At 39.4% G+C, this 21,967-nt stretch overlaps 2 pseudogenes across 2 annotated transcripts; one reads left to right on the forward strand and one right to left on the reverse strand.

Moving 5' to 3' along the window:
* Window positions 1-11,375: 11,375 nt before the first annotated feature.
* LOC309855866 (small ribosomal subunit protein uS7m pseudogene) lies at window positions 11,376-12,066 on the forward strand (annotated as a pseudogene). The gene has a single exon. The product of its transcript is annotated as a small ribosomal subunit protein uS7m pseudogene (transcript).
* Window positions 12,067-13,045: 979 nt separating this feature from the next.
* On the reverse strand, window positions 13,046-13,700 carry LOC309856081 (ubiquitin-conjugating enzyme E2 variant 2 pseudogene; annotated as a pseudogene). The gene has a single exon. The product of its transcript is annotated as a ubiquitin-conjugating enzyme E2 variant 2 pseudogene (transcript).
* Window positions 13,701-21,967: the final 8,267 nt, after the last annotated feature.

Consider the following 21,967-nt stretch of genomic DNA (forward strand, 5'->3'; position numbering starts at 1 on the left):
CTTGGGTCTCACCATCTTTCTGGGGTCCCCATACATAAATAAGTAAATTTGGTTTTCTCTTGTTAAATAGTTCGATGTTAATTTCTTTTAAAGATGTATTTATTTATGAGAGAGAGAGGGAGCATGAGCAGGGGGCGGGGTAGAGGGAGAGGGAGAGGGAGAGAAAAAAACCTCAACCAGACTCCATGCTGAGCTCAGAGCCTGACATGGGGCTCGATCTCATGACCCCAAGATTATGACCTGAGCCAAAACCAAGAGTTAGAGGCTTAACTGACTGAGACAAACTGTCCCATGTTAATTTGATTATTATATCAGCGAAAAAAACAAGGATAGAGGAAAAATTTTTCTTCCCAATAGCTCCTATCCACAGATTTTTTTCCAACTCTTTTTCATATGTGAATTCAGTACAGAATAGCTACATTTAACTTGGCTTTCTTTCAAGAAATGTGGTTATTGGATTCATTTTAGCCAAGTGTCATTATAGCAAATATATTCTAATTTGGATTATTATGGGGTTTACACTTCCACTACAGTGGTTTTCAGATCTTAGTGTATGTAAGAATCTCCAGAAGGGTGGCTAAATTGCATTTTCCTGGGCCGAATGCCCTTACCAAAAGATTTTGAGTCAGTGTGTCTAGGATGGAGTCTAAGAATCTGAGGTATATATAAGCCCACAGGTCATTCTGATGTCAGAGGTGTTGTGGTCCACACTTTGAAATACTATACTTATTAGTTTTCAGTAAAGTCCATGGATGCTTGAAGAATATGAGTCTAGAAGTCTGCTTTTCTCCTCTGATGGCATTAAATGTAAAAAGAAGGAAATCAAGAGCTAAACTGCTGGCACTGGCCCTTTAAAGATCATCATTATTCTGAAAATGAAATGTTTGCTTGCTTCCTTCACAAAGAAAAAGTTCTGCTTGCCGTGGGAGTAAAAGGTGTTATGATTGCAAAATTTTTGTTCACCAGACAAATTCCAGTCCTTTCATATGGCTTTAGACAATGCTCTCTCTTAACTGTTCGTACAGCACTTCAAAATCCTGAGGAGGTGGTTTCAGTGTGGGCTAATGCCAGTGTTATTTAGAGAACAAGAAAACAGAATCAGGACTTAGAGTTGCTCAAGGGGACAGAACAGTGGCCTCCCAAGCAGTAGAACTTGTACTTGCTAAAGTCACTGAGTCATGCCCATCTCTCTCTTTTTTTTTTTTTAATAGGAGTTACCTATTTTTTCTTAAAGATTTTATTTATTTGACAGAGATCACAAGCAGGCAGAGAGGCAGGCAGAGAGAGAGAGGAGGAAGCAGGCTCCCCGCTGAGCAGAGAGCCCGATGTGGGGCTCGATCCCAGAATCCTGGGATCATGACCTGAGCGGAAGGCAGCAGCTTTAACCCACTGAGCCACCCAGGCGCCCCCATGTCCATCTCTCTTAAAGGTATGGTAAGCAAATTACTTCTCAGGTTCAAAGACCAGAACCTGGCTCAAACACGCCTTGGAATGCTTTCCCTACCCCTGGTCCTAGCCTCCATAAGATCCAAGATAATGAAAGAAATACGAGAGTTCAGTTGCAACTCTGACACTTTATTGATCATAAGACCTTGAGCAAGTCATTTTACTGGTCTACACTTAATTAGGATGAAGACTTACATCACAGGATGGTTGTGAAAATTAAGCACAGTACCTGGCAGTATACAGCTGCAACATTCATTTTTGATTCCTTCATCATAATTTGGTCCGGAGTCATTGCTACACCAATCCCTCAAGGGCAGTGAGTCTCTCCAGACACTGTTTAGCTCAGAGGAAACACCCTTTCAATGGACACTGTATGCCATTTTAAAGATTTTATTTATTTCTTTGACAGACAGAGATCACAAGCAGGCAGAGAGAGAGGAGAAAGCAGGCTCCCCATGGAGCAGGGAGCCCGATGTGGGGCTCGATCCCAGGACCCTGGGATCATGACCTGAGCTGAAGGCAGAGGCTTTAACCCACTGAGCCACCCAGGTGCCCCGTATGCCATTTTATATGGCTGACTTCATGGGCTGACAGTTAAGAAGAATTGTGGCATAATCATCAATTATCAGTATGACAGAGTAGCTAGCAGGTTAGGGGTTTTAATGCTAACTGAGGATACTTTTCTTAAAAATCCCATTTTAACCCACCCGTTTTCACATGTTTTAAATAAAGTTCAAAAATTAAAGTTTAAACAAAACTTGGATTTACCTAACAGATCAACTAAGGCAAGGGCTCTCAATGGTACGAGGGAGGCGATGCAATCTTTCTGAAAACCTAGTAAGAGCTACAAATCCTCTCTCCTCTGGTGAAAAATACACATATACACTAAATAATGCATTCAGTTGATGGAGGTTACAGACTACCCCCCAGACCATAAAGAAAACCCAGGCTAAGAAGCCCTGGTATGTGTACCATCACCCACTGACCACTCTTTTCCTAGTAAAGTAGAAGCCTAAGCCCCTCCTAACCCTGAAAGCAACCTAGGAACTTCTCTTGAAGGCTGTTAAAAGCTCATAGAAGACTCGTGTAGGCTCCTTTAACAGACACTTGGGTTCTCACAAGGACTACATACAGCATATGTCTAGGCAATGATGGGGTTGCCATGGTGAGGCGATTAGGAACTCAATTTTGTAGTTTAGCTAATATGTTTTCCAGCTTCTGTAAATCAGGCAAAATGGAAGGCAGGTTGGGGAGAACAGTCCAGAGAAGTTTTCCTAAAGGTTCTCGTTCCAAGTTTAGGGGTCATGTTCTTCTTTTTTTTTTTTTTTTAAAGATTTTATTTATTTATTTGACAGAGAGAGATCACAAGTAGGCAGAGAGGCAGGCAGAGAGAGAGGGGGAAGCAAGCTCCCTGCTGAGCAGAGAGCCCGATGCGGGACTCGATCCCAGGACCCTGAGATCATGACCTGAGTCGAAGGCAATGGCTTAACCCACTGAGCCACCCAGGCGCCCAGGGGTCATGTTCTTCACATTGCTACATTGCTAGCTGTATTACAAGTATGCTGGAAAATGCTTCTACTCCATTGTTAGGAACTGGTCCCCACCTTCCTAGTTCTGCTTTTTTCTAATGGGGATTTGAGAATATCAACTTGTCCATGCTCTGATTTTCAGATAACAAGAGTCAAACAGTGTCACCTGTCTGTTTCCAGGTGACAAGCTACTGGGAGAGGCAAAGATAAAACTGACTGCATACAGCGAATAACAGGTGTCAGACATCAGGCAAAAAGCAAGTGGTAAACTATGTTCAATTAACTTCTATTATTACATAGTTTTCAAACTTTCAGTGTAGGCATGGCACGGTTATTCTTAACCCATCTCCCTCCTACAGAGAGCTATGTTTTAAGGGTCGGAACGCAGTATCATTCAGATATAAAGATAACAATCCTGGCCTTCCCCAAGAAAATGTGAATGCAGTTTCTCTTCCCTAAGAATCATCCCCAGTCCTTCCACCCTTGGGATTAAATACATGCTTTCGAGGGGTGCCTGGATGGCTCAGTCAGTAAAACATGCAACTCTTGATCTTGGGATTGTACATTTCAGCCTCATGCTGGGTATGGAGATTACTTTAAAAAAACAAAATCTTGGGCGCCTGGGTGGCTCAGTGGGTTAAGCCGCTGCCTTCGGCTCAGGTCATGATCTCAGAGTCCTGGGATCGAGTCCCGCATCGGGCTCTCTGCTCAGCAGAGAGCCTGCTTCCCTCTCTCTCTCTCTTCCTGCCTCTCCATCTACTTGTGATTTCTCTCTGTCAAATAAATAAATAAAATCTTTAAAAAAAAAAAATCTTAAAACAAACAAACGAACATGTTTTTTGAGAGAACGCTGGTCAAGTCAAGTCAGGAGTGCAAGCTATAGCTGACGAACAAGACATACGTGGCTCTAGACAGGGATGATATCCAAAGAGAAAATTAAGAATAATATTAATAATTTTCAAAAAGAAAATTAAGAATAATAGCTCTGAAAAGAAAATGAGCTTGAATGATTTTGAATGATTTTCTTTTTTTTCTTTTTTTATTTGTTTGTTTGTCTATTTGACAGACAGAGATCACAAGTAGACAGAGAGGCAGGCAGAGAGAGAGAGAGAAAGAAGCAGGCTCCCCGCCGAGCAAAGAGCCCGACGCGGGACTTGATCCCAGGACCCCGAGACCATGACCCAAGCCGAAGGCAGCAGCCTAACCCACTGAGCCACCCAGGCACCCCTGATTTTCAAAATGATTTTGAAATTAACTGGTAGATAGTATACTGGAATATGACAGAAAAAGGAGAAATTGAAAGAGAACCTTAGAACTGCAAAAATAGGGTTCATCTTGTTCTAATGCTTAGTTAACACAGGAAAGCTGCTCTTGTCTTAATGTCTTCAGAAATGAGACCCACTGAGATATGCAAATGACACTTATGCCACTTATTCATGGGACTTAAAGGATAAACACAAACATACCCACCAATAGGGAGGATAGGCTTTTAAGTTCTCAAGGGTTCATCTTGCATTTTCTTCTCTACTCTGGCTATATTTTCTTCCTAAAAGACCTTACCTACTTCCAGGCTTTAAATGCCATCTACACACCAATTATTCTCAAGTTTATTTCTCTAGCCTTGACTTCATCCAGATTTGTATACTCAACTGTCTACCTAATTGCAATTCCCAGGGTAACCAATACAAAAAATAACTAAAATACATACAGAAAATGAAATGAGAAGGGAATCAAAGTGGTACCAAAAAACCCCACAAAAGGTAATACTGAAGAAATTGAGGGGAAAAAAATGATACAAGCAATACAGAAAATAGCAGAATGGCAGAATTCAGCCTTTCCTTTCAAAAAATTTTTAAAAATTTTGTGTACCTTTTTTTTGTTTTTTTTTCTCTAAATATTTATTTTTTTAAGAAATTAAGTTTTCTCTTATCAATGATCAGATTAAATGTAAATGAGTTAAACTCATCTCTTAAAAGATAGACTGGCAGGGGGCATGTAGGTGGCTCAGTGGGTTAAAGCCTCTGCCTTCAGCTCAGGTCATGGTCCTAGGGTCCTGGGATGGAGCCCTGCATCGGGCTCTCTGCTCCACAAGCAGCCTGTTTCCTCCTCTCTCTCTGCCTACTTGTGATCTCTCTCTCTGTCAAATAAATAAATTAAATTAAATTAAATAAAAAAAAGATCGACTGGCAGTATGGATTTAAAAAAATGATTCATCTATATACTATCTACAACAGACTCACTTTGCATTCAAAGGCAGAAATATGTTGAAAGTAAAAGAATGGAAAAATATATTCCACCCAAACAGTAAATAAAAGAGAGCTTGAGTGGCTATATTAATAGCAGACAATATAGACTTTATGTCAAAAGTTTTTATGAGGGATGCCTGGGTGGCTCAGTCAGTTGGGCATCTGCCTTCAGCTCGGGTCATGGTCCCAGGGTCCTGGGATCAAGTCCTGCATGGGGCTCCTTGCTTGGCAGAATGTGTGCTTCTCCCTCTGCCTCTGCCTGCTATTCCCCCTGCTTGTGTGCACCCCCACTCTCTGACAAATAAATGAATAAAATCTTTATAATTTAAAAAAAAGTTATGAGACCACAAAAAACTTATGAGACCAAAAAATGACATCATATATTGATAAAATGGTAAATTCATTAAGAAGAAATAATTAATAAAAAATAGAAAGAAGTAGACACATAATAGAGCATATAATTTTTTATATAAAGTAATACTGACATAAAAGAGCCCCAAAATATGTGAAACAACCATTGACAGAATTGGAGAAATAGTTCTACAATCAATGTGTATAGACTTCAATAGAAGTATAGACTAGTATTATAGACTATTGAAGTCTATACACATATGCACAAACAAAAGAGCCTCAAAACATGAGAAATAATCATTGACAGAACTGAAGAGAGAAATAGGCAGCTCTACAATAATACTTGGAGACTTTAATGCTCTACTTTCAATAATGGATAGACATCTAAACCCAAGATCAAAAAGGAAATAGAGGATTTAAACAACAGTATTAACCAAATACACCTAATAAACATACAGGAACATTCCACCCATCAACAGAATACACATCCTTCTCAAGTGTACATGGAATATTCTTTAGGGCACACCATATTTTAGGCTATAAAACAAGTCTCAAAATATTTTAAAAGAAATTGTACGAAAAGCTTGCAGAAAAAATAATGAAGAGCAGAGATCAGTGAAATACAGAATAGAAAATCAAAGAGGATCATAAAACCAAAAGTTGCTTTATTTAAAAGATCAACAAAATTGGGACGCCTGGGTGGCTCAGTGGGTTAAGCCGCTGCCTTCGGCTCAGGTCATGATTCCAGGGTCCTGGGATCGAATCCCACATCGGGCTCTCTGCTCAGCAGGGGGCCTGCTTCCCTTCCTCTCTCTCTGTCTGCCTCTCTGCCTACTTGTGATTTCCCTCTGTCAAATAAATAAATAAAATCTTTAAAAAAAAATAAAAAAAAAATAAAAGATCAATAAAATTGACAAACCTTGACCTAGACTAAGAAAAATTCTAAAGAATAAAAATCAGAAATACAAGAGGCAATATCATTCCAAACCTTAGAGAAATTTTTAAAAATATACAAAATGAATACTTTGAATAATTTTTTGCCAATAAATCACCAAATTGCTAAATTGACTTAAGAAAAAATAGAAAATCTAGGGGGTACCTGGTGGCTCAGTCAGTTAAGGCTTGGACTTTTGATTTTGGCTCAGGTCATGATTTCAGGGTCATGAGAAGGAGCCCCAAGTTGGGGCTTTGAGTTCACTGGGGAGTCTGCTTAAGATTTTTCTCTTCCTCTCCGTCTGACCCCCATCTTGCGAGCATGCATCTGTACTTTCTCTCTCAAATAAATGAAGAAATCTTAAAAAAAAGATGAAATAGAAAATCTGAATAGACCTGAAACAAGTAAGAAGATCAAACCAATAATCAAAAACCTCTTAACAAAGAAAGTCCAGGACCAGATCGCTTCACTATTAAATTCTACCAAACATTTAAAGAAGAATTAACAGTACCAGTATCCTTTTTATTCAAGTATTACTGATCTCTCTGTTGTAAGATATACAAAGTTTCTTCCTGTCATGCATTTTAATTCCTAGAACCCTTTTCTCTCAAATCTTTAGCTAATTGGCTTATTCTTTTCCTCAGATCTCAGTTTAATTGTTTCTCCTTCATGGAAGCCTTCCTAAATCATGCTAACAGGTCCGCCCTATTTATTTTTTATCACAGCACACTGTTTATTTCAGAACAGTTCTCCTAACATTAACCTTCCTCATTTATTTGTTTGCCTTTTAATCTTGTTTGCCTTCTCACTAAATTGAAGTACTATGAAGGCAGAAGCCTTGTCCATCTTATTTTCAGTTGTATAGGCAGACCCTAGCAAAATACCTGACACATAGTAGACATTCAGTAAGCTTTAGTGAAAAACTAAAATGAAACACCTTATACACATATTAGGGGTACCTGGCTGGCTCAGTTGGAAGACCATGTGACTATTGATCTCAGGGGGTCATGAGTTTGAGCCCCACATTGGGGGTAGAGTTTACTTAAATAATTTTTTTAAAAGCTCTTAGATATTGGGGCACCTGGGTGGCTCAGTGGGTTAAGCCGCTGCCTTCGGCTCAGGTCATGATCTCAAGGTCCTGGGATTGAGTCCCACATCGGGCTCTCTGCTCAGTGGGGAGCCTGCTTCCCTCTCTCTCTCTGCCTGCCTCTCTGTCTGGTGTGATCTCTCTCTGTCAAATAAATAAATAAAATCTTTAAAAAAAAAAAAAGCTCTTAGATATTAATTTGTGATTAAAAATTTGGCATAAGAATCAACTAGGTTTCAAGTTAATATATAGCAAACTAAAATATATTTGTCTCTGATGTAGTCCATCTTTCCCTACTCCAATCTTTTAAACATATAAATTATTTAAATATTCTCCTAGAAATTTAAGGTGAAGCATAATTTTTTCTTTTTAATTAAAATGTTTTTATTTATTTGTCAGAGAGAGAGAGAGAGAGTGCACACAAACACAAGCAGGGGGAGCAGCAGGTAGAGGGAGAAGCAGGCTCCCCACTAGGCAGGGGGCCCAATGTGGGACTAGATCCCAGGACCCTGGCTGGGATCATGCTCTGAGTCTGAGGCAAATGCTTAACCGACTGAACCACCCAGGTGTCCCAAGAATGATTTTTCTATCTGTAGCTAAATATTATCCTTTGGCACTACTCTTCAGATAACAAAATACCATAATTCCTTTGAGGAGACTAAAAAAGGCCAAACGACTGATGCTTCATTTGTATCTAAACTTAAAATGATAAACAAAAGTCATTCTAGATACTATTAATAACTGTAGTAAACATATATCAGTATTCCCTGAAGGGAGATTCAGAATCGTAAGACACTGCCTGAGCCTTAAGTATAGGCACGTCCCCCTAAGATACAGAGTTTACTGTCAGCCTACATTCTCACAAGAGTCCCAGACCGTGCTGAAATGAAAGGGAAGAATGACAGCTTCATTTCAGTCATATGTTCAAAAGTTAATTTGCCTGATTTATTATTTTTTCCCCCCTGGGAGAGAGAGCATGCAAGCAGGGGGTAGGGAGGGGCACAAGGAGAGGGAATGAGAGAACCCCAAGCAGGCTCCATGTCCAGCACAGAGCCCAATGTAGGGCTTGATTCCAAGACCCTGAGATCATGACCCAAGCCACAATCAAGAACCAGACACTTACCGAACTGATCCACCCAGGCCCCCCTTTCCTGATTGTTTTAAATGCTGGTGCAGATTTCTAAAATTATTACCCACAATTGTTAAATGGCCAGAACTTCTGGAGAAATATCTTATAATCCCATGAGCTCTCATAATAAAATTGACTCAAAAATTTAGTTGAGGCACTTGTACTATTATGAAGTCCCTAAAAGCTAAAGGTCTACCCAACTCCACATTTCACATAGAGGTCAGAAAGGGAAAAAACATAAGAAATTAAATACTGTCAGCAGTTAGGACACATCCATATAACTAGAAATGTTCTCCTTAAAAATATTCATTAATTTAACTAACATGTATTGAATGCTTATGATGGACCAGGTTTTTCTAAGTGCCTATAATTTTTACTGCATATAAGTCTCACAATAACTCAAAAAGGCATGTGCTACCATGATGCTCACTTTACTACTGAAGAAACCAAGGCTCGGAAAGGTTAGATAACTTGCCAAAGACTCATAGGTAGTTAACAGAAAAGCTAGTGGTTGAAGCCACATAGCCTGATTCCTTTGACAGAATTATTTAAAGAGGTTATAGATAGGGGTGCCCCGCTGGCACAGGTGGTAGAGTATGTGACTCCTGATTTTGGAGTTGTGAGTTCAAGCCCATGTTGGGTGTAGAGTTTACTTAAAAAAATTTTTTTTAAATCAAGGGGACATGGATTCTACATCTTAATATATCAACATTCACTCAATAGGCTCAGTTAATATGTACAACTCTAGGTAGTTCCATCCCTACTTTCCTATCCCTTTGCCAACTGATAATCCTGGGCATGGGAAGTTAAGATATTCATGGCAAAAGCCATCATTTCATGTTGAAAAAGAAGGGGAGAAAATTCTATGAATCATAAAAAAGGGATTGCATTTCCAGGAAAGCAGCAAACCATATAACCCTAGGTTACCTTGTTGCGGTCATAAAGCCTGCCAGTTACAACACTATTTTTGTAACTTCTGTAGCCTTGGACTACAGTTTACTATTATTGACCTCAAAGCTAATCACTGTATCTATCTCCACTCTAACAAAAACCACTTTAAGATAAGTACAAGAGCGAAGTCTCCATTTGTTTCAAGGGTAACACAGATGCTACAGGCTTCCAATTTCTGTTTCTATTTCCACCTTGGTATAAGTGCCATAACTTTCACCAGAGATAATCATATAAGCCATTAATGGGTACCACCTCAGGAAGAGTCCAAGGATGAGATCCAACACAAAGCCTCTTCTGCCATCTCCCACCAGCATTAGAGAGCCCATTAATCCTAGGCAGTTCTGCTTTCCTTCAAAGAGATAAAGGAGCTCCCACTTCCAAGGAGGTCAGGGATAGATGAAGTGAGAGGCAGGAATGACTCTTATAGTGACAAGAATATACATTACCTACTAAAAATATTCTTCTGTTTTAACATAATTGTCCTGATACTATATAAAAATAGCTGCATCAAAATATCTCTAATTATTCCCTGGACTTCTAATTCTGTGATAAGATGGAAAAGGAAATGTACTTCTCCATATTTTTTCACTAAGTATAATTACCAACCCTGAATATTACATATAAAAACGTAAGATGACTCTGGAAGGTGGAGAGAAAAAAGACCACGTAGGAAACTTGAGATTCAAGGAATGGCATGATGTTAAATTTTTTGGGTTTTCCTTTTGCTTAATATATCCTGGGTTGGGTGCAGTAGAGGTTCGTAACCAGGATACACCCGTTAACGCAGACTGAAAGTGCTCCAGGTAAAACCTGTTCTCTCTAACAAAAGGACCAGGATAAAGGCAACCTAGTAAAAGAGAAAACTTTTAGACAATCATTACCTTACTCCAGCCAAATACCACAGGATAAAAATTGGGGTTGCACACAACCCATAATAGAATAAGCCAGGTGGGAAACCTAGACCTCTACCACTGTAACAAGTCATCTCTTCCCCTATACTAGGTTGATGACCAAAAAATAAAAAAATAAAGCAGAGCAGATACCTGGAACTTTCATTCTGATCCAGTGATAAGAAGACCCACCCCCTACCCATGGTGACAGTGGAGGCCATGTCCGGAACAGTAATGAGGTACCCTTTCTCCTCCCAGCCAAGATGATGTCAGCAGAGGCCTAGAAAAGACCTGAAATGATTTTATCCCTGCCCAAAAATAACAAGAGGCTCTCATTTATGGAATGTCAAAGGTGCCCTGGTAGGAAATATGCACTTCTATCCTTGATTGGCAGTAATGAGGCAACATACCATTTACCACCCTTGTGTGGTGACTGAGAAATCTTATAAAAGTTTAACAAGATCCAAAGTCTCATAACATAATAGCCCCAATTGCCAGGATACACAAAAATAATCACTCATCATACTAAGAATCAGGAAAATCTGAATAAGGAAAAGAAAATCATCAGATGAAAACAAGAGACACAAATAATAGAATTACATTAGTCATCATGTTTCAATGAAAAATTATGTAAAAGATGAAAGAAAATGAAAAGATAGAAAGTCCCAAAGTTCCCATCAAATAAATATAGTGTCCCAGCAAAGAAATAGAAGACATAAAGAAAAATCAAACTTTAGGACTGAAAATACAATAACTAAAATGAAAAATTGCTAGAAGGAGCCAACAGCAGAATAGAGTTGATATGGGAAAGAATGAGTGGACATAAAGACAGAATAGTAGAAATTACCCATTCTGAGAAGTAGGAGCAGGAACCCAGGAAGACTCAGCTTATTAAAGCTGCTCCAGTGACAGAAACAAGTTTAAAGACCCAGTGTCAGTAAATTCACCACCATGATTATGAAAGGAGGAAACAAAATACTGGCCAGATCCCTCGTGATGCAGACTCTGGAAGCTAGAAAAGGGAAGGAGTTTGAGAAGTACAATGTTGCTTCTGCAGAGGAACAGGCAACCATCCAGCAAAACCCCTTCACCAGCTTCCACCAAGTACTGAAGAACTATGAGCCTGTGATTGGGTTGGTACCCACCTTCAGAGGCGGCCATTTCTACCAAGACCCTATGTCACTAGATGATCAGTGTCATCGTTTTCCTGATAATGAAGTGGATGTTACTGAGTGCCAGGAGAAGAAGCACTGGTGGAAGTTGATGCTAGAGAAGCTGTCACATGAGCTGCTGGAGGCTTTTCACAAACAGGGCCCTGTGGTCAAGAAGAAGCATGACATGCACAATATGGTGGGGGCCATCCATGCCCTGGCTCACTATTGCTGGTGGCAGACAGAGGGTAGAGGCTCAAGGAGGAGCCCAGGGCTTTCTCCTGCAAGAAACAACATGAGCCACTGTCATGGTGAAAAACACTTGGGGGTTAAGGATGTAGTTCCCTTTTAAAGGCCATCAGGCCTCATAGGATGGAGCAACATATTTATTGCTTGTAAGTCCTTTCTCTGGGGGCTAGAACTTGTTTTTCCTATCCCATTTCCTTACAAAGAGGGAACATATCAATTTGGATTTCCCCCAGGAAACATAGGGCCCATCCAGCCACTCTTCCCTCAGTTCAGGGTAGAATTCAGGATAACACTAAAGGAAGCAGGATTTGTTTTTTGTTTTTGTTTTTGTATTTTTTTTTTTTTTTGAGGACAAGTTCCACATTTTATTTACATTTTAAGACTAACTTTAATCTCAAAATCACATACCCATACACCTATTTCCTTTTTGCTGATTTCACTTAAATTCATGGTTTGTCAAACAAAGACTGTAAACAAATATTTACCATGTCTGTTACATGTAACACACAGGAACAGCTTTTAACAGAAATTCATCAACCTCCCCCACAACATTTTTTATTATAAATACAGGTATCAAAACAATCCTGAACATTTTTTTGATACTACTAGTAGTCAGCACCCATACCACTTCAAAAATTAACATAATTTGTGACAATATTCATTGTACCTGCTACATAGACAATTTCAACTGAAGCTCTTTCACTAAGTAAGATGGACAAAGCATGCCATTTCTGGTTTTCCTCTTGAAATTTTTTTTACTTTTCAGAAACACACATGCTTACACAGCATCTGATTCTTCTCTCCATGCTTTCATCTTGTAAACCTGAATTCTATTTTGAGTACTCCAGGTTTATGCTTAAATTATTTTATTTATTTATTTGACAGACAGAGATCACAAGTAGGCAGAGAGGCAGGCAGAGAGAAAGAAGGAAGCAGGCTCCCCACTGAGCAGAGAGCCTGATGCAGGGCTCCATCCCAGGACCCTGGGACCACGACCTGAGCTGGAGGCAGAGGCTTAACCCACTGAGCCACCCAGGCGTCCCTTTTATGCTTAAATGATAATGCCTTAACAAGAGAAAAAACAATTGTGCTGCATTTTTCCTCCTGTAACCTGAAAACATAATGGTGTACATATGTTAAATATATTCTTACAAATGTCCAGATCATGTTTACCAGCTGGAATTCTTTTACTTAATGTGTGAGTATTTTGCATTGTGATATTTAATCAAGACATTAACATGAGTAGAAGGTTGTTGATTTAAGACAAGTTTGAGATCCACTAAAATTAATTGTTGTATGTTTGTCCTTCTGGTGGCTGTGGAAGCTTCATATTTTCTTTGGACATCATTAGATGTCTTAGCTCTTGAAGTACAACTTTAATGCTCTATGAATTTTGCCATTTTGCTAACACTGGTATGCTCCGTGCATCCGCTATTCCACTGGAATTATTAATTCCATTCATATTAATTTTGGTTACTAATCTAACTGATGGAGGATCTTCTGGGTATTTAGGTCCACATTCTAATTTCAGGCTATATATTCGGTTTTCATAATTTGTCCTTGGTGGCCCAATAATCATGCCTGTCCACCTCATAAGTGTCATATCTTCATCATCTTCAAGGCCCCAGCTAACCATACCATCACCTACTCCTTTGTGTCCTTTTTCAAGTTCTTCCAACAAGCGAAAATTACGAGGAACTTTAACTCCTGTGAAGACCGCCATCTTCTCCTGTAGCCGGATGCCTGTTTTTGTACTTTTTAATGATTTTATTTATTTATTTATTTGACAGAGAAAGACACAGTGAGAGGGAACACAGCAGGGGAAGTGAGAGAAAGAGGGGAGAGAGAATCCCAAGCAGACTCCATGCTGAGTGTGAGCCTGATGTAGGGCTTGAGCCCACGACCCCTGAGGTCATTACCTGAGCTGAAAGTAAGAGTTAGATGTTCAACTGACTGTGCCAGCCAAGCAACCTAAGAAGCAGTTTGTTTGTTTGTTTTAATTTTTTAAATTTTTTATTAACGTATAATGTATGATTAGCCCCAGGGGTACAGGTCTGTGAATTGCCAGGTTTACACACTTCACAGCACTCACCATAGCACATACCCTCCCCAATGTCCATAACCCAACCACCCTCTCCCTATCCCCTTCCCCCCCAGCAGCCCTCAGTTTGTTTTGTGAGATTGAGTCTCCTAAGAAGCAGTTTTAATATTAGAAAAGGATTATTAGAAAATTCTCACCCTGGGTGGTGCCTAGGTGGCTCAACCGGTTAAGCGTCTGTCTCTGGCTCAGGTCATGATCTCAGGGTCCTGGGATTGAGTCCTGCACCAGGCTCCCTGCTCAGTGGGGAGCCTGCTTCTCCCTCTGCCTCTGCCTGCCACTCCCCCTGCTAGTGCTTTCTATCAAATAAATAAATAAAATCTTTAAATTTTTTTTAAAAATTAAATTTAAAAAAGAAAGAAAATTCTCACCCTGAACTGGTATAGCATGTGATGTGGCTCCGCCATTTACTAAAACTGAATGGAAATTTTAAAAAAGGAAAAAGAGAAAAGAAATGACCAATTCTGAACAATAGGAAAAAAAAAAAGTGGGAAAAAGTACTTAGGGACCTGTGGTTGTATAACAAAAGATCTAACATTTATGCCATCAGATTCTCATAAAGTGATAAGAATGGTGCTAAAGTGGTATTCATTTTATTTATTTATTTATTTACTTACTTACTTACTTACTTATTTACTTATTATTTTTTATTTGCCGGAGAGAGACACAGGGAGAGAGGGAACACAAGCAGGGGGAGTGGGAGAGGGAGAAGCAGGCTTCCCACCAAGCAAAGAGTCTGATGCGGGGCTTGATCCCAGGACCCCAGGACCCCAGGACTACAACCCCAACTGAAGTCAGGTACCTAACAGTAGAGCCACCCAGTTGCCCCTAAAGTAATATTCAAAGAAACAATGGCTGAGAGGTGCCTGGCTGGCTCAGTTCAGAAAGCATGTGACTTGATCTGAGGGTTGTGTATTGAAGCCACACCATTGAGTGTCAAGCTTACTTTATTTATTTGTTTGTTTATTTGTTTATTTATTTTAAAAAAGATTTTATTTATTTATTTGACAGAGAGAGAGAGACACAGTGAGAGAGGGAGCTCATGTAGGGGGAGTGGGAGGGAAGAAGCAGGCTTTCGGTGGGGCAGGAAGCCCAGTGTGGGGCTTGATCCAAGGACCCTGGGATCATGACCTGTGCCGAAGGCAGATGCTTAACGACTGAGCCACCCAGGCACCCTAGACCTTACTTTATAGCAAACAAATAAATGAAAAGTAATAATGGTTTAAAATTCTCCAAATTTGGCAAATGACATAAACTTACAATTGTAAGAAACATACAAATGAAAAACCTCAAAAAGGATAGACCCAAAGAAATTCATGCTACAATACATTAAAATCAAGCTCCTGAAATTTAGAGACAAAGAAAACCTAAAGAGTAGTAAGAGAGAAATGACACCTTACTTTCCAAGGGAAAAGAACACAAAATTACAGCAGATTTCTCAGTACAAGCTCAGGATGAGCACAGACAAGAGGTGGGTGCTCCCTTCTCTACACAATCTCCACTTGTGGCTCCACCTTGAGGCCAGAGGGAGTGGCACACTTTAGCATTTTTAATGCTAAGCAAAGAAATATGAACCCAGAATTCTATATCCAGTGAAAATATTCGTCATCAAAAAAGGACAAATCTAGGGGCGCCTGGGTGGCTCAGTGGGTTAAGCGGCTGCCTTCAGCTCAGGTCATGATCTCAGGGTCCTGGGATCGAGTCTCGCTTTGGGCTCTTTGCTCAGCAGGGAGCCTGCTTCCCTCTCTCTCTCTCTGCCTGCCTCTCCGTCTACTTGTGATCTCTCTCTGTCAAATAAATAAAATCTTTAAAAAAAAAAAAAAAGGACAAATCATCTCAGGTAAAGGGAAATGAAGAGAATTTGTTGCCAGCAGACCTACCCTAAAAGAACGGCTAGAGGAAATTAATAAAGCAGGAAGGAAATAATACAAGAAGGAGTCTTAGAATATCCAGAAGGAAGAAAGTATAATAAGAAGAATCAAAAATTGCGTAATACAATAGACCTTCCTTTTCCTCAAGTTTCTAGACACTAAAAATAAACTATCTGAAAAAAAAAATGTTTAATCGCTGTACAATATAATCAAAACAACAAAATAGTTAGGAATGGGAATAGGAAATGAAGCTCTCTACTGTGAAAACTGTAAAACATTGATTTAAGAAATTGAAGAAAATGTAAATAAATGGAAAGATAACCCATGTTCATAGGTTATGTTCATAGGTTGGGAGAATATTGTTAAAATTTCCATCCTACCCAAAGTGATTTGTAGATTCAATGCAATCTCTACCAAAATTCTAATGCTGTTTTTCACAGAAGTAGAACAAACAATCCTAAAACTCACATGGAACCACAAAATACCCTGAATAACCAAAGCAATCTTGAGAAAAAACAAAGCTGGAAGCATCACATTCCTGATTTCAAACTATATTACAAAGCTACAGGAATCAAAACAGCATGGTATTTGCATAACAGGCACACATACCAAAGGAACACAGTTACGAGCCCAGAAATAAACCCACACATATATGGTGGACTAATATGTGACAAAGGAGCCAAGAATAGACAATGGGGAAATGATAGTCTCTTTAACACGTGGTGCTTGGAAAACTGGATAATCCCATGCAGAAGAATGAGCCTTGATCTTATACCACTAACAAAACTTAATTCAAGGTATTTTAAGGATTTAAATATAACACCCAAAACATTATAGCTCCTAGAAAAAGACATAGGGAAAAAAGCTGCTTGACATTAGTCCTGGCAATATTTTTTTGGCTACAAGGCCAAAAATAAATAAATAAATAAAAATCATCAAGAGGGATTTAAACTAAAAACTTCTACACTGCAAAAGAATTAATCAATAAAATGAAAAGGCAACCTATGGAATGGGAAATAATATCTAACCATCTATCTGATAAGGGATTAACAGACAAAATACATAAGGAACTCATACAACCCAAGAGCAAAAACCCCCTGAAAAATCTAATTTAAAAATGTCCAGAGGGGCGCCTGCGTGGCTCAGTGGGCTAAGCCGCTGCCTTCGGCTCAGGTCATGATCTCAGGGTCCTGGGATCGAGTCCCGCATCCTGCTCTCTGCTCAGCAGGGAGCCTGCTTCTCTCTCTCTCTCTCTCTCTCTCTCTCTGCCTGCCTCTCCGTCTACTTGTGATTTCTCTCTGTCAAATAAATAAATAAAATCTTTAAAAAACAAAAACAAAAACAAAACAAATAAACAAACAAAAAAACGACCAGAGGAACTGAACAAGCATTTTTCCAAAGAGGTATACAAATGACCAATAGGTACATAAAAAGGGGCTCAACATCACTAACCATCAGGGAAATGCAAATGAAAGCCACCAGTTAGAATGGCTATTATAAAAAAGACAAGAGGTCACCTGGGTAGGCCAGTTGGTTAAGCTCTCCCTTCGGCTCATGTCATGAATCAGGGGTCGGGGATCAAGTTCCGCATTGGGCTCCCTGCTCAGCATGGACCCTGCTTCTCAATCTGCCTCCGCCTCTCTCTCTCTGTCTCTGTCTCTCATGAATGAATAAATAAAATCTGAAAAATAAAAAACAAAAAACAAACAAGAGATGACAAATGTTGGCAAGGATATGGAGAAAAGAGGACCTTTGTGCACTACTGGTGAGAATGCAAATTGGTACAGCCATTAGGGAAAAAAGTACAGAGGTTGTTCCAAAAATTAATAATAGAACTCCCATATGATCCAGCAATCTCACTTCTGGGTATATAGCCAAAGGAAATGAAATTAGGATCTCGAAGAGATATCCAGAATCCCATTTTCATTGTAGCATTATTCGCAGTAACCAAGACATTGAAATAGCCTAAGTGTCTAAGGATGAATGGAATAAATGTAACACAGAGACTCACACACACAATGGAATATTATTCAACTACCAGAAAGAAGGAAGGCCTGCCATCTGCAACAACATTTTTTTAAAAAAATTTTTTAAAAGACTAATTCATTTATTTATTTGACAGACAGAGATCACAAGTAGGCAGAGAGGGAGGCAGCGAGAGAGGAGGAAGCAGGCTCCCCGCAGAGCAGAGAGCCCTATGCGGGGCTCGATCCCAGGACCCTGGGATCATGACCTGAGCTGAAGGCAGAGGCTTTAACCCACTGAGCCACCCAGGTGCCCCTGCAACAACATTTGGACCTTGAAAGTTTTATGCTAATTGAAATAAGTCAGAGAAAGACAAATACTATGTGATATCACTTATATGTGAAACCTAAAAAAAGACAAACTTGGTGTACCTGGGTAACTCAGTTGGTTATGTCCATATATTTTTTTAAAGTTTTTTTTTTTTTAATTTATTCATTTGACAGAGATCACAAGTAGGCAGAGAGGCAGGCACAGAGACAGAGGCTGCAGGCTCCCCGCCGAGCAGAGAGTCTGATGTAGGGCTCGATCCCAGGACCCTGGGATCATGACCTGAGCCAAAGGCAGAAGCTTAACCCACTGAGCCACCCAAGCGCCCCGTTGTGTCCAACTCTTGATTTCGGCTCAGGTCATGGTCCCAAGGTCGTGAAATTGAGCCCTGCATCAGGTTCTAAGCTGGGCATGTAGTCTGCTTAAAACTCTCTCCTCTCCCTCTACCCCTACCCACCTCCCCCGTTCCTGCCTTGCTCTCTCACTCTTAGAGAAGAAAATAATTAATTAAAAAGTCAAACTTACACAACAGAGAGTAGAATGGTTCTTGCTGGATCCTAAGGGCAGGAGAAATGGGAATGTGTTGGTCAAACTTTCTATTATAAAATGAGTAAGTTCTGGTGATCTAATGTACAGCATGAAGACTAGAGTGAACAATACTATATTATCTGAAAGTTGCTAAGAGTGTTAATTTTAAATATTCTCACCACACCAAACAAATAATAATTATGTGAGGTGAAAGAAGTGTGAACTAATGCTACTGGGGTTATCATTTTACAAGATAAACATGTATCAGATCATCATGTTGTACATCTTAAACTTACACAGTGTTTATTATCAATTATATCTCAGGAAAGCTGCGGGGAAAATTAGAAGGAGGAAAGGAGGCAAAAAGAGCGGGAAGAAGGAAAAAGAAAAAGTTTAAAGGGGTAAGACTGTAGAAAAAAAATTTTTTAAAAACTGCCTTCACAAAGGATCTGATTTTAATTGAATCATTCTGTGGAGCAATTTATTTTCCAGGACATTGTTGAAAATAATAGAACAATTAGCCAGCAATTAGTGGAGCCTGATAGCTGGGTGTGCTCAGGGAAAAAGACAAAGAGAGCCCTGACAACACAACTCTCATTCTGAGTTGACTGCTCTTATGCCCAAAGCTGTGTCCTCCGAGAAGTATCAGAAGCTCCCACTATAGAGAGGAAATACATTTCATTAAAAATGATCCAGTTAAATGATCCAGTTAGCCAGAAACAAATAAACAAGCATAACAAGCATCCCCACAAACACAGGTGGGGTGGAATGTGGACCTGTAACCGGAGTTGCTACGATATGTTACCTAAAATGTCCCATTACCAACAAAATACTTACAAGACTTGCAAAGAAACAGTGAAGTCTGACCCATACGTGAGGGGAAAGCTGGCAACAGAAATTGCCTGAGAGTGGACAGATGTCAGATTTAATGAACAAAGATTTCAAAGTAGCCAGTAGAAAACATATTCAAAGCACTAAAGAATATCATGCTTAAATAAGAAAAGGTATGATAACAATGTCTCATTAAATAGAGACTGTCAACAAGAAGATAGAAACTATCAAAAAGAACCCAATGGAAATTCTGAAGCTTAAAGTATAACTTAAAAGAAAAATTTACTGGAGAGGCTCAACAGTTGATTTGGACTGCCTTTTAAAGAAAGAATTAGCACAAAAAAAAAAAAAGGAAGGAAGGAAGAATTAGCAAGGATGAATATAGACCTATAGATACTATACAATCAAAATAATACAGAGGAAAAAAGAAGATAAAAAGCACTTCAGAGTCAAGCACCTGACTTACTTAGTGAAGCACGCAACTCAATCTCAGGGTTTTGAGTTCGGGCCCCATGTTGGGTGTAGAGATTACATCTTAAAAAAAAAAAAAAGGAAAGAAAAAAGAGAGAGCTTCAGAGAAATATGGGACCTGCAAAGTATACAACATGCATGTAACAGAAGTGCCAAAAGGGAGGAGAGAAACAAGAAGAAAAGAAAAATACTAAAGAAATAATGGCTGAATATTTTCAAATTTGATCAAAGCCTTTAATCTATACATGTAAGAAGTTCAATGAATGCCAAATATAATAAAAGCAGACAGATCCACAAAAAGATACATCATAGTAGAAGTGGTGAAAGCCAAAAGACATGGAGAAAATCATGAAAGAAACAAAAAAATAAAAGTCATTTATAAGGAAATTCCAATAAAATTAACAGCTGACTTGTTATCAGAAACAATGGAGGTCAGAAGGCAGGATAAAAACATATTCAAGGGGCGCCTGGGTGGCTCAGTGGATTAAGCCGCTGCCTTCGGCTCAGGTCATGATCTCAGTGTCCTGGGGTCGAGCCCCGCATCGGGCTCTCTGCTCGGCGGGGAGCCTGCTTCCCCTTCTCTCTCTGCCTGCCTCTCTGCCTACTTGTGATCTCTCTCTGTCAAATAAATAAATAAAATCTTTAAAAAAAAAAAAAACATATTCAAAGTGCCAAAATTAGAACAAAAAACTATCAACCAAGAATCTTATATCCCTCAAAGCTATCTTTAAATAATAAATGCAATGTAAAGACATTCCTTGATCAACACAATCTGAGAGAACTTGCTGCTACCGGACCCACCTTACAAGAAAGTGTAAAAGCTAGTGACCCAGACGGTATTTCAAATCCACACAAAAAAGCAAAAAGCAACTGTAAAGGTAATTATATCATTACAAGACAGTATAAATTTATATTTCTTCCTTTTCTTCTCTTAACCAATTTAAAATAAAAAACACTAAAAAAAATATATATATTATATATAATATATATATATATAATCTCACTGATGACCCTATAATATATAGAAATGTAACAATTGTCAATAATGCCATGGCGGTGGTAGGGAGCAGAGCTGTACTGGATTAAGGAAATGACTCTAGATGGTAACATGGGTCAACAGGAATAAATGAAGAAACCAGGGGTGCCTGGGTGGTTCAGTGGGTTAAAGCCTCTGCCTTCCGCTCAGGTCATGATCTCAGGGTCCTGGGATGGAGCCCCGCATTGGGCTCTCTGCTTGGTGGGGAGCCTCCTTCTCCCTCTCTCTCTCTACCTGCCTCTCTGCCTGCCTGTGATCTCTGCCTGTCAAATAAGTGAATGAAATCTTAAAAATAAATAAAAGAACAAAGTTATTTATTTTATTTTATTTTTAATTAATTTATTTAACAGACAGAGACCACAAGTAGGCAGAGAGGCAGATGGAGGAAGCAGGCTCCCTGCTGAGCAGAGAGCCCAATGCAGGGCTCCATCCCAAGACCGTGAGATCATGACCTAAGCCGAAGGCAGAGGCTTTAGCCCACTGAGCCACCCAGGCGCCCCAAAAGTTGTTTCTTTAAAAAAAAAAAAGAAAGAAAGAAAGAAAGAAAGAAAGAAAGAAAGAAAGAAAGAAAGAAAGAAACCAGTAATGGGGGGGCACCTGGGTGGCTCAGTTGTTAAGCATCTGCCTTAGTCTCAGGGTCCTAGATGGAGCCCCATGTAGGGCCCCCTGCTCGGCGGGAGGCCTAATTCTCCCTCTGCCCCTCACCCTGCTCATTCTCTCTCTTTCTTAAAATCTTCTAAAAAAAATCTTAAAACAAAACAAAACAAAAAAAAATCTTTAAAAAATTTTAAAATCTTAAGATTTTTTAAAAAATCTTAAAAATAAAAAAGAATGCAGTAATGGGAAATAAGGTCAGTATAGCAAATCTATACATATA

The sequence above is a fragment of the Mustela nivalis genome, assembly GCF_964662115.1.
Source record: "Mustela nivalis genome assembly, chromosome: X".
Lineage (NCBI taxonomy): Eukaryota > Metazoa > Chordata > Mammalia > Carnivora > Mustelidae > Mustela > Mustela nivalis.